The sequence below is a fragment of the Macaca mulatta genome, chromosome 9, assembly GCF_049350105.2.
Source record: "Macaca mulatta isolate MMU2019108-1 chromosome 9, T2T-MMU8v2.0, whole genome shotgun sequence".
NCBI classification, from domain to species: domain Eukaryota; kingdom Metazoa; phylum Chordata; class Mammalia; order Primates; family Cercopithecidae; genus Macaca; species Macaca mulatta.
In genome coordinates this window covers 138009515-138023941 of record NC_133414.1, presented here as the reverse complement: position 1 = coordinate 138023941, position 14427 = coordinate 138009515, and the positions used below count along the sequence as shown (strand labels likewise).

The 14427-nt window shown below is 38.7% G+C and overlaps 1 protein-coding gene across 3 annotated transcripts in view; it reads right to left on the bottom strand.

Annotated features, from left to right (window-relative positions):
- FANK1 (fibronectin type III and ankyrin repeat domains 1) overlaps nt 1-14427 on the bottom strand; it is a 121251-nt gene that overhangs the window by 44583 nt on the left and 62241 nt on the right. The window lies entirely within an intron of this gene.

The window sequence follows — 14427 nt, the reverse complement described above, 5'->3', positions numbered from 1 at the left end:
CTCCCAAAGTGCTGGGATTACAGGCTTGAGCCACCGCGCCCGGCCCAAGATATTTCTTTTACTTAATTACAACAACTTCAATTTACTGCAAGCTTGCTCTAAGCAAAATATCATACAGGACACTTGATCAACAATGGATTCAACTTCACGATGATGGGGTGTTCTCAATTTACAGATAAGGACAGAGAGGAGGAGACCAAAGCTCAAAGAGGTACAGTAGCTTGTTCAAAGCAACAGAATTGATAAGTGGAAAGCAAGGATTTCAACCCAGATCTCTAACTCCAAAATCTGTGCTCTTTCCCCTACAGGCTGTGCCTGGTATGGAGCTTCTGAGATTTTCTATGGAAATGCACAATGAGTCTGTAAAATGACAAAGTCTTTTACAAACAGATAAGAAAAGCCAAATTGCTATATATATTCTTTAGACACAGTATGTCACTGAAGTCTAAAATATATTCATAGTGATAAATGGTAGGATACTTTAACAATAGCAAAGTATTCAAATGCATACGATCAGCTTATATTCACTCTTAAGAAAAACGTACTAACGAAGGATATGACTAAGCAATTCAGGAGAAGAGGAGTGCCAGTGAAACCTACTCAACCTCACTGATAAACAAAACGATGCAATTACAATGACATTTTGCATTCATCAAGTTTGTTTGTTTGTTTGTTTATTTTTTGAGACAGAGTTTCGCTCTTTGTTGCCCAGGCTGGAGTGCAATGGCACAATCTTGGCTCACCACAACCTCTGCCTCCCGGGTTCAAGCAATTCTCCTGCCTCAGCCTCCCGAGTAGCTGGGATTACAGGCATGCACCACCACACCCAGCTAATTTTGAATTTTTAATAGAGATGGGGTTTCTGCATGTTGGTCAAGGCTGGTCTCGAACTCCGACCACAGGTGATCTGCCTGCCTCGGTCTCTCAAAATGCTGGTCATCAAGTTTATTAAATCTAAAATCTGCCAGTAGCAGTGAAGAGGAAGAGTGGAACACTCTCAAACTGCCAGTAGAGTATAAATTGGGAAATCTCTTTGGAAAACAAGTTGGCAAGGCTAAGTTCAGGTCGTGCATTCTCTATCATCCAGCAATTCCACTCCTAGGTATGGTTCCTTACATGTGTAAGAATGTTCATGGCAACTTTACGTTTAAGAGAAATGGAAAACTACTGTAATGGCCAGCATGAAAAGATTGGGCAAATTATGAATAATCAAACATTAGCATACTACATAGCAGTTAAGACTAAAGTTAAAATGAATTGGGGCTAAATATACCCACGTGAATAAATCGAGGGGAAGGTTGAATCACAAAAGAAAGCTGTAAAACTTTATGTAGAGAATGATACAATATAGGTCAAGTACAGTGGTTCATGCCTTGATTCCAGCACTTTGGAAGGCCTAGACAGACAGATCACTTGAGGTCAGGAGTTTGAGACCAGCCTGGCCAACATACTGAAACCCCATCTGTACTAAAAATACAAAAATTAGGTAGGCCATGGTGGCTCATACCTGTGGTCTGAGCTACTTAGGAGGCTGAGGCAGGAGAATCACTTGAGCCCAGGAGGTGGAGGTTGCAGTGAGCAGAGATTGCACCACTGAACTCCAGCCTGGGTGACAGAGCAAGACTCCATCTCAAAAAAAAAAAAAAAAGAGAATGATACAATCTACATAATATTTGATCAAAACTATATCACAAACAGAGGAAGATAAACATAGGATGAAAGAAAAATAATTTTGTCAGCAATATTTTGTTTCTTAAGCTAGGTGGTGGCATGTATTGTTTTACATATTTTATGTCTGAATTATTTAATAAAAGAACAAAGTACTGCATACATGGATATATTTCTATCCTTATTTTTGTCTTACCCTTCTCCCAACTAAATAGGTATCCAAGTAAGCTACACTGCAAAATTATCTTAAAATGTTATATAAAGGTGGTTCAGCTTCAAATTCAGGAATCCTGAGACCTATGCATCTTTAATATTTTCTATATTCCAATATAGTTTCAATGCAACTATAGTTGCCCCTCGGGATTGGTTCCAGGACCCCCAAGGACACTAAAATTCAAGGATGCTCAGGTTCCTTATATAAAATGACACAGTATTTGCATATAACCTACATGCATCTTCCCATATACCTTATATCATCTCTAGATTACTTTTATAATACACAATACAATGTAAATGCTATATAAGTAGTTGAAGTAGTTGTTATACTGTATTTTTGTGTTTTCTTTGTTGTTGTATTGTTATTTTTGAGGGTTTTTCCCGCAAATATTTTTAACCCTTGGTTAAATGTGTAGAGCAGACCCACAGATACAGAGGCCGATTGCAGAGCCGAAGCTCTTGGAGGAGAGTGAGCTGAGGTTCATTCACTCTCTACCCTAGTGCTATCAATAATTATTTGATCTGAGCTGATCTGGTATTATTCAAATATCCGTAAGATTCTGTTTTATCATTCCTTAAAATATGTTGCAATTAATTTAACCATGACAGATAAGCAGTGACTTAACACATAATATGTAGCACATTTTATTCTATGGCCTTTGGTGCTTACCCACATTTACACTGCCTATTATTTACCAGTAGGTGTAAAAATTAGATAGCAACTAACTTCAAATATGCAAACAGGTTTCCAATATTTCTGTCATGTGAGTTCCCATCATTACATGAACCCATCTCCTAGTTCACGTGTGTCACCCATAGGATGTGACGCTGTCTTTCAACTCAGGTTTGTCAGGCTGCTGAGTCTGATAAAAGTCCTCAACCCAGCTAGTTACAGAAATCAATTATATTCTCATGAGCCTCTCTTATTCACACAACTAAAACGGAGTGACACATACTGACACAAAAATCTTTTAAACTCTACTGTTTTTCTTAGCACATAATGTGATATTAAAGGGTAAATATGACTATATCAGGGATCATTCCCAAATTGCCCTCTACTGCTGTTTTCCTTCTCCATCCCCTGGCCTGCCAGTATCCTTTTTTATTCATTCTCTGTTCCTTTGCTCACAATAATTTTTTGAATGTTACTATGTGGTAGACCTATTAGGAACGGGGAGCACAAGACACTTTCTGCCCTCACTGAGTCTTGCAGGAGAAACAGACATTAAACAAAGACACTACCTGCCTCCCTAAAAAAAGTTATCATAATTGTGATGATTGCTCTAAAGAAAATAACTGCGATGCTGAGGGACATCCGAGGTCATATCTCAAGGAAGCAGCCCAGAGAGGACAATGAAGAACATAATGGCAAGAAAAAGGATTCTTTCTTCCACGTAAGTCACCAGTGACATGCTCTGCAAACTTGCCCCATGCAAATCCAAACCTGAAAATGAATCCAATCATCTTAATAGAGTCCAACTAATATTAAGCCCTCTGGAGAAAAATCTAATCCTCATGACCGACATACCTGATAAGCTAGACAACCCCCTAAGTGTTGTGATTTTTAAGGAAAATGTAATTTTCTGTTTATACATCAATTCATAGTATCTGCCACATATTGTTGCTCTTTAAAATGGGGTTTCTTTATAATCTACAACTGCATTAGCCCATTCTCATGCGCTGCTATAAGGATAAACCCAAGACTGGGTAATTTATAAAGGAAAGAGGTTTAATTGACTCACAGTTCCACATGGCTGGGGAGGCCTCAGGAAACTTACAATCATGGCAGAGGGGAAGCAAACAAGGCAGCAGGAAGGAGAAGTGCCGAGTGAAGTGGGGAAAAGCCCCTTATAAAACCTTCAGATCACATGAGAACTCACTCACTATCACAAGAACAGCATGGGGGAACTGTCCCCACAATTCAATTACCTCCTACTGGGTCCTTCCCATGACACATGGGGATTATGGGATTACAATTCAAGATGAGATTTGGGTGGGGACACAGAGCCAAACCATATCAACTACCATGTCCCTGTTTCTCTAACAGCTTTCTACAATGGTTTACAATAAAAATAAATAGAAGGGTTGGATGAACTTACCTTACAAAGACAAATTTTGTGCTCTAAATCTTCCTAAACATACTCATTCTAAATAGGCTACCAGGGTATACACAGAAACATAAATTGTATTTTTGCAGCCAGTATGAAAATAACCAGGGTCATAAATCAGATATTAATTATAAATAATGGTCATTCTTCTTTGCATTTATCAGAATAACATCCTACATAACAAATCCCCTGTTTCTACTACAGGACTGTTTCCACATTCATCTGTTTCTTGGCTCCAAGCATGTCTTAATGGCCAAGATTCCCTATTCTGCAAATAAAATGCAAAGGCAGCTACTATAACATAGTTGTCCTTCCAAAAATTCTCCTCCTATAGAAAAAAAGTTTGAAAATAAATTTACTTCCTTTTCTTTGTGCTAGCTACAATGGTACACTTTTAATCTCAGCTTGAATACAAATAAATCTCTTTAATCTTCTGAGCAGGTATTGCTTCTCCCTTCTTCCCTTTCTAACCTCCTTCCTCAAGCTCCCACTTTCTTCACACTTAACACCCCCTTCAACTCTTTCATTAATTTCCTAAAACTGTTTAGGGGACTTGCACTTGAAATTACCTTTAAACTACCAACTTTTGTTCTGCTTCACCCTGTCTTACTACAGTATGTAAATATGTATCCCTCTCAAAATTCAAATTACAAAATAACCTTACAAATAAAAACCGGCACGTGTGAGGCATTTAGGCGTAACCTTGACGAACAAGGAATGTAAAAAATGCCATGCAGTCAGATGGGTTCAAGAATGCATGCTCTGTTGTCTCAAAACAGAAGCCAAAATATATATGCAGATATTGGCCATTTTTTTTTTTTTGAGACACATTTCGTTTTGTTGACCAGATTGGAGTGCAGTGGCATGATCTTGGCTCACTGCAACCTCCACCTCCCAGGTTCAAGCGATTCTCGTGCCTCCGCCTCCAGAGTAGCTGGGATTACAGGCGCGCACCACCACACCCAGCTAATTTTTGTATTTCTAGTAGAGATGGGGTTTCACCATGTTGGCCAGGCTGGTCTCGAACTCTTGACCTCAAGGGATCCACCTGCCTCGGCCTCCCCAAAGTGCTCAGATTACAGGCATGAGCCACTGCATCCAGCCTGGAAACTTTTAAAAATATATACTTAAAAAAAAAAATAGGCCAGGTGCAGTGGCTCACGCCTATAAATCCCAGCACTTTGGGAGGCCGAGGCAGGTGGATCACAAGGTCAAGAGTTCAAGACTAGCCTGGCCAAGATGGTGAAACTCCATCTCTACTAAAAAAAAAAAAAAAAATTAGCCAGGTATGGTGGCGGGCGCCTGTAATCCCAGCTACTAGAGAGGTTGAGGCAGAGAATCGCTTGAACCCGGGAGGTAGAGGTTGCAGTGAGCCGAGATCGCGCCATTGCACTCCAACCTAGGTGACAGAGCAAGACTCAGCCTCAAAAAAAAAAAAAAAAAATATATATATATATATATATATATGTATATATATACACACACATATATATATACAACCTCTCTGGTCTCTCTCACCCAGGGAGGACCACCAGCGGAAATTCTTTCAAAGATTTATTTAGCATGGATACATAAAATTTTACAAAGAGCCCTCATATTCAACGTGCTGTTTTGCAGTGTGTGTGTGTGTGACAAGGTACTTTGCAGTGTGTGTGTGTGTGACAAGGTACTTTGCAGTGTGTGTGTGTGAGACAAGGTACTTTGCAGTGTGTGTGTGTGTGACAAGGTACTTTGCAGTGTGTGTGTGTGTGACAAGGTACTTTGCAGTGTGTGTGTGTGTGACAAGGTACTTTGCAGTGTGTGTGTGTGTGACAAGGTACTTTGCAGTGTGTGTGTGTGTGACAAGGTACTTTGCAGTGTGTGTGTGTGTGACAAGGTACTTTGCAGTGTGTGTGTGTGTGAGAGAGAGAGAGAGAGAGAGAGACACAGAGCAAGACTCTGTCTCCCAGACTGAAGTACAGTGACACAATCATGGCTTATGGCTCACTGCAACATCTGCCTCCCAGATTCAAGTAATTCTCATGCCTCAGCCTCCAGAGTAGCTGCGATTACGGCACATGGCACTGAGTTAATTTTTGTATTTTTAGTAGAAACAGGGTTTCACCATGTTGGCCAGGCTGGTCTCAAACTCCTGATCTCAAGAGATCTGTTCCGCCCACCTTGGCCTCCCAAAGTGCTGGGATTACAGACACAAGCCACTGAATCCAGCCCAAGCTTGCCTTTTTAAATTAACAAGTTACTAGTAGATATTTTTGCATGTTAGTACATGGGATTTTAACTCAATTTTTAAAAACAAGGGTACTTTCTGTATAAAATAATTTTTACAGACAACACTTCAATAAAAACTGTGCACTTAACTTTACATAGTGATGAAAATATTTTTAGATGTTATGGCAAATTCCTAGAAGAATTGAGTTTTTGGATGTGTATAGGTTTCATTTTGATACATATTGCCAAAATGCCCTTTAAAAGGAGCATATGTCAATGTACCAACTGTATGTAATTTCAAGCGGAAGTCCCCTGAAGATTATCCACCTCCTGCTACCAGATATAAGGTCTAAAGACACATTAACACATGTATACAAGAAGACCTAGCCAAGAATGATCATGGTAGCATCAGTACTGTAGTGACAAAAAATTGGAACTAACCTTTTCAGCAGAAGAGTAGATAAATAAATTGAGGTATGTTTACATCACAAGACACTATCCATTTTCTTATCATCTGTTAGATAAGTTATAGTATCTGTTATTTAGAGTCTACCTGGAATCACTCTGCTTTACTTCAGCTCATATTCAGTATGTTAGCTTATAAAATATGTATAATAATCCATTGTTTATAAATATATACATATGTAGGATAAGTATAAAAACAAATGTATTCATTCAGCAAATATTTACTGAGAGCAAAATACATAGAATGTTAGAAAAAATGTTTACAATCATGGGTAAGATAAAGATATCTTATATAGGACACAAAAAACATTAACTACAAAAGAAAATGATTTGATAAATTGAGTTTCAATACATTAAAAACCTCTACTCTTTGAAAATCACCATTAAGAAAATTAAAAGGCAATTCACAGAGTAGGAAAAAAATATTGATGATACATAAGTCTAACAAAAGGCTTACATGCAGAATATATTTAAAATGCTTACAACTAATAAGAAGATATACAACCCAATTTTTTTTTTTTTTTTTTTTTTTTTTTTTTTTTTTTTTTGGTGGGGGACAGAGTTTCGCTCTTATTGCCCAGGCTGGAGTGCAATGGCATGATCTCGGCTCACCGCAACCTCCGCCTCCCAGGTTCAAGCAATTCTCCTGCCTCACCCTCCCGAGTAGCTAGAATTACAGGCATGTGCCACTACACCCAGCTAATTTTGTATTTTTAGTAGAGACGAGATTTCTCTATGTTGGTCAAGCTGGTCTCGAACTCCTGACCTCAGGTGATCCGCCCACTGGGGCCTCCCAAAGTGCTGGGATTACAGGCGTGAGCCACCATGCCTGGCCACGACCCAATTTTTAAATGAGTAGAAAATTTGAAATCTTTTACAAAAAACTGACAAATGGTCAATAAGGATACAGTAAGACGACTAGTCATTGTGGAAATGCTAGTAAAAAATGACAATGAAATGCTGAGAATGCCTAAAATGTAAAAAGACTGAAAATACCAAATGTTGGTGAAGATGTGGAACAACTGGAACTCTCACACACTGTGGGTGGAAACCTGGAATTGTATAACCATTTTAGACAGTTGGCAGTTTCTAACAAAGTTAAATACAGACCTGCCCAATGAACCAGCAATTCCATTCCTAGGTATTTACTCAAAATGAATGAAGCATGTCCACACAAAGGCTTGTACATGAATGTTCAGAGTAGCTTTAATCATAATCGCCAAAACCTAAAAACATGCCAAATGCCAATCAGCAGATAAATGGATAGTGTTCTACCCACACAATGAAATACTAACCTGCAATAAAAATGAACTATTGGTACATGCAATAGCGTAGATAAATCTCAAAAAGAAATTATGGAAAGCAAGTGAAAGATTCTGAGCCAAGGAGCAACATGATCAGATTTAGGTTTTAACAGGATCCCTCCGGTTACCATATTGAAAACAGACCAAAGTGAGGTGAAGGCAGGAGCGGGAAATCAGACAGGAGGCAACTCAGTAATCCAGGTGCAAATATGATGAAGGAAGGACCAGGCAGGTAGCTTGACAGGTCATGAAAAGTGATCAGATTCAGTCATCAAAAACTATCAGACTCTGAAGGACTCTCCACTCTATAACAATTAGACTTGGGCTGGGACACATCCTTTGAAGCATTTCTCATAAAATGTAGAAGAACCATCCAGGGACATCCCCACCCTTTCGCCCTACACCCTCTCGCCACCAAATTAAAAATTTAAAATATGAGTAGACCTCAGATCAGTCAGAAACCAGAAAGAACAAACCAGTGTCTCCATGTTCCAAAGCCACTGCAACAGCACCCAGAAGACAGGAGCCAAGGAATCTAGAGAGGGAGAGGACTCAGACCAGAGAAGCAGGCAGCGAGAGCAGTGGAGAAGCGGAGCTGACCTGATCTGCACATACATGGAGGAGTAAGATTACCATGAGGCCAGGTTAATATAGCAGCCATGATGTGGGGATACTGAACTTGGAAAGCAGCAAGAAATAGAAGCTGAACCTGAGACTCCTGCTCTGAACAAAAGTCTCCAGTGGATCCAATATGATCATGGTTTGGATAAGCCTCTTGACTACCGCCAGAGGCAGATGCAAATGCTCTCTAAAGGAAGGACTCACCAAGTTAGCTACCCAGTTTAAGATCAAAGATTAAACACAAGGGGAGGCAAGCAAGCTGCAGTCAGAGATATACACCCTCCAAGAACCAAAGAGGCTGGAGTGTCAGACTCAGAATATCCAAGAGCTATGTACAAAACTTTAAAGAAACAGAAGATTCTATTACAAATTGAGTATTAAAGAGCTAGGAATTAGCAGAAATAGTTGAGGAAAAAGGCAAATGGAAATTCCTAAAATAAAAAATTGTTGAAATAAAGTAAGTAGGTCAAATGCAAATAAGGCAAAGATAAAAAGATAATTACATATCTGAAGAATTGACTCAATTTACCCAAAATAAAACGAAGATGGAAAACACAAATAGAGGTTAAAAAAACAAAATGAGAAGATCGTGCATATATTTAATCAGAGAGCCAGAAAGGAGTAATAAAAGGAACAGAAGAGAGGAAATATTTAAAGGAAAGTGTGTCATAACTAATTAAAGATATGAATTCAAAATTCCAGGATCCCAATTAAGATAAAAAGAAAAACATGCCTAGACACAAATATGAAACAGCAGAACATCAAAGGCAATAATATGATCCCAAAAACTAGAGAGCACACACACATCATCTACAAAAAATGTCAGAATGACAGAATTCTCAAAGATGACAATGCAGACTAGACAGTAATACAGTAAGATCTGCAGACAGAAGAGAAAAGAAGCTGTTCAGAGAACTATATGCTCAGCCAAAATTCCCTTCGGGAACAAGAATGAAATAAATGCATTTACCAATTTTAAAAGGAAGACATTCTGCAAGTATTTGCAAAACATACCTGATAAAAGACTAGTATCCAAAATATACAAAGAATTCTTAAAACCCAACAAGAAAAAAAGCCCCATTAAGAAATTAAGATCTGAATAAAAACTTTACCAAAGATGTACCAATGGCAAATAAGCATACTAAAAGATTCTCATCATCAAATGTCATTAGGGAATTGCAAATTAAAACATGATGCCAGTATACACACATTAGAATGGCTATAATTCAAAAGCCTAATGATACCAAAGTCCAGCAAAGATGCAGAGCAACAGGAACTCTCATTCATTGCTGTTGGGACTGCTAAATGGTACAGCCACTTCAGAAGTTTCTTACCAAGTTAAACACAGTCTTATCATGGGATTCGGCAATCATGCACCGAGGTAACTGCCCAGTTTATTTTAAAACTTGTACGTGAATGTTTACAACACCTTTATTTATAAGGCCAAACACTAGAAGCAACAGGTCCTTCGATAAGGGAATGGACAAACTGGTATTTTTACAATGGAATATTTGTTATTCAGTGATAGAAAGTGAGCTGTCAAGCCATGAAAAGTCATGGAGGAAACTTAAATACATATTTCTAAGCGAAAGAAGCTAGTCTGTAAAGGTACATCTGTATTATCCCAACTATATACCACTCTGGAATAGGTAAAACTATGGAAACAGTAAAAAGAACAGTGGTTATCAGGAGCTTAAGAAGAGGGAAGAAGGGTTGAATAGGTGACAGATGGAGGATTTTATTCAGGGAGTAAAACTTTTTTTTTTTTTTGAGACAGAGCCTTGCTCTGTCACCCAGGCTAGAGTGCAGTGACACGATCTCAGCTCACTGCAACCTCTGCCTCCAGGGTTCAAGTGATTCTCCTGCCTCAGCCTCCCGAGCAGCTGGGATTACAGGTGCCCACCACCATGCCCGGCTAATTTTTTTATTTTTAGTAGAGTCAGGATTTCACCATGTTGGCCAGGCTGGTCTCAAACTCCTGACCTCATGCTCCACCTGCCTCAGCCTCCCAAAGTGCTGGGATTACAGGCGTGAGCCACTGTGCCTGGCCACTATTCTTGATGGTACTAGAATGGTGGCTATATGACACTGCATTTGTGAAAGTCTGTAGAACTTCCCAGTACAAATAATGAAGTTTAGTGTTGCAAAGTTTAAAGAAGCATTTAGGAAGCTGGGGAATCCCAAGTTAGAATGCAGACTATGACAACATGTTGATGATACAAGAAATATCAAGATATAGATGGCTAACAAAATTGTATATAATTTAGCTATGTTACAAATGGATGAAACAACTTTACTGAAGGAGTAAGGGGAAAGGGTTTTGCCCTAAATAACTCTGGCAATGAGTGCAGTTTCTGAGACTAAAAGCAAAGGAAACTGGACATAAGCACTGTACTCTAGTTGATAACACATTTCCCACAGAGATACAGCTTAACAATTCTGAAATTGCTGTGCATGTATATGGGAAATGAACAACTAGGTAAATTAATGGCAGATGATGAAAGCTAGATTTCTGTTGGAGTAGGAGTTAACATATAAGCAAGGGAAGGAGGCTAGAATGATCCATGTGGTAATGAATTACAGTTGGAGATATCAGTTGGACTCACTTTTAGTTTAACTCACATAAACAAATATTTGCAGGTATATTTGTACAAACAGGTAAGTAGACACTGATACATTTCTCAGAACTCCTTTGAGAAATAGCTGATTCAAGACTGAGGGCAGGAAATTATACAAAATGAGTCTAGAGTATCTTATTGTGCCAAAATGTAAGTTCATTTTTTTTGTTTTTGTTTTAAAAAAGCCCATCCCACTATAGAAAAGGGATGCCAACAGGACACAGGAGAAACAAGAAACTGAAAAAACTTCCAATGACCAAAACTGGAACATTTGAATAACAAATTAAACAGCACTGGATTATAACTGAAAGTATAAAAATATTCCTCAGTCCATACTGATATAAATGAGTGAACAAACAAACACAGGAGAAGAGGCAAAACTCCTATGCAAATAACTCATTAGATAATCTCCCCTCAAGGAGCTGCAGCATAACTCCTCAATCCTGAAGTGTGGTTGCATATAGAGACTTCCAAAAAGTACATGGAAAGGAAGGGGGAAAGCGTCACTTTGCAATGGAGAAACCTGACGAACACTACCTCAGCCAGATGATTAAACAATCAACAGTACGGTTGGGCGCCGTGGTTCATGTCTGTAATCCCAGCACTTTGGGAGGCCAAGGTGGTTGGATCACAAGGTCAGGAGTTAAAGACCAGCCTGGCCAATATGGTGAAACCCCATCTCTACTAAAAATACAAAAATCAGCCAGGCATGGTCACAGGCACGTGTAGTCCCAGCTACCTGGGAGGCTGAGGCAGGAGAATTGTTTGAACCTGGGAGGTGGAAGTTGCAGTGAGCTGAGATTTTGCCACTGCATTCCAGCTTAGGTGACAGAGACTCTGTCTCTAAATAAATAAATAAATAAATAAAAGCGGTTAAGTCACGTGGATAGTATGTATTCTTAATTTGAGGTAACGAAAATCACATTTTTACCTCTGTGATTTTCCTCCCAAAAAAAATCTATAAAATCCATCTATGAGAAAAAAAAAAAAACAGAAAAATTCCAATTGAGAGACATTTGCAAAATACCTGAGCAGTACTTCTCAAAATTGTAAAGGTTATCAAAAACAAGAAGAGTCTGAGAAACTGACAGCCAAGTGGAACTTCAGGAGAAATGACAACTAAATATAATGTGGTATTCTGGATGGGATAAAAGAGGAAAGAGACATTGGGTAAAAACTAAGGAGATCTGAATAAAGTATGGACTTTGGTCAATAATAATGTATCAGCCTGGCATGGTGGCTCACACACCTGTAATCCCAGCACTTTGGGAGACCGAGGTGGGTGGATCATCTGAGGGAGTTAGGAGTTCGAGACCAGCCTGTCCAACATGGTGAAACCTCGTCTCCACTAAAAATACAAAAATTAGCCAGGCGTGGTGGTGGGCACCTGTAATCCCAGCTACTCAGGAGGCTGAGGCAGGAGAATCGCCTGAACCCAGGAGACGGAGATTGCAGTGAGCAGAGATCACGCCACTGCACTCCAGCCTGGGTGACAGAGTGGGACTCCATCTCAAAATAATAATAATAATAATAATAATAATGTATCAACATTGGTTCATCATTTGTAACAAATGTACCATATTCATATAAAATGTTAATAATGGGGTAAATGAGTGCAGGTTATGTGAGAACTCTAAGAAATAGATTTGTATTTTATAAATCTAAAATTATAAAACTAAACTTTTTTAAAAAATCACCAATATGCAAGGAAACAAAATATGACCAACAGGAAGAAAAAAAATCAAGAGAAACTCAAATGACATCTATGATAGAATTAGTAAACAAATGTTATCCTGTAAGTATTGTCTTCAAGATAAAAACATGAGCATAAGAAAATATTTTTAAAATACTTAGAACTGTTAGAAATAAAAAAATACAATACAAAATTGAAAAATAGAATTAACAGGTTATACTTGGCAGAAAACTGTATCAATAAATGAAAAGAAATAGCTATTTTAAAAATTGACAAAACAAAGGAGACAGAAAAAATGATTGAGAATAAATTAAGAGCACCAGTGACCTAAAGGACAGTATCAAGCAGTCCAACACATGTGTAATTGTAATCCAAGGGAGAGAAGAGAAACAAGAAACAAAATGATTTGAAATAATGGTCAATTTCCTAAATTTGATGAAAAGCATAAACCCACAAATCCAAGAACCTCAACAACCCCAAGCAGAATAAACGTAAGAAAACTACGCCAAGCAACATTCTAATCTAATTGCTAAGGTTCAGTGGAAAATCGTAGAAGCAGCCATGGTGGGTGCAAGGGGATCTACAGAAAAACAAAGACAGCAGACCTCTCTTCAGAAGCACGTAAGCTAATAGCAGAGTAGATACGCCTTTAAAGTATTCAGATTGTTTTTTGCTGTTGAGATGTGTGAGCTCTGTGTATATTCTGGATATTAATCCCATCAGATGAATAGCTTGCAAATGTATTCTTCCATTCTGTAGGTTGCCTTTTCACTCCGTTGTTTCCTTTGCTGTGCAGAAGCTTCTTCATTTGATGTAATCTCATTTGTTTATTTTTGCTTTTGTTGCCTGTGCTTTAAGAGACAAGCTTTTGCTCTGTCACCCAGGCTAGAGTGCAGTAGTTTGACAGTAGCTCACTGCAGCCTTGGATTGCTGGATTCAAGTTAACCACCTGCCTGAGCTTCCTGAGTAGCTAGGACTACAGGTACATACATCACATCTGGCTAACTTTTAATTTTTTGAAGAGACAGGGTCTCACTATGTTGCCTAGGCTGGTCTTAAACTCCTGGGCTCAAGTGATTGTTGACTGCTTTTGAGGTCTTATTCATAAAATATTTTCCCAGACCAATGTCCTGAAGGGTTTCCCCTATGTTTTCTTGTAGTAGTTTTATGGTTTCAGATCTTACATTTAGGTCTTTGATCCATTTTATTTTCATATAGGGTGAGAGGTGAGGGTCTATTTTCACTCTTCTGCATATGGATATCTAGTTTTCCCAGCATCGTTTATTGAAGAGATTATCCTTTCCCCAATGAGTATTCTTGTTGCCTTTGTCAAAAATTAGTTGGTAGCCAGGCGTGGTGGTTCATGCCTATAATCCCAGCACTTTGGGAGGCTAAGGCAGGAGAACCATTTGAGTCCAGGGTTTCAAGACTAGCCTATGCAATACAGTGAGACTCTGTCTCCACAGAAAATTTTTAAAAGTTAGCTGGGTACAGTTGCACATACCTGTAGTCCCTGCTACTCAGGA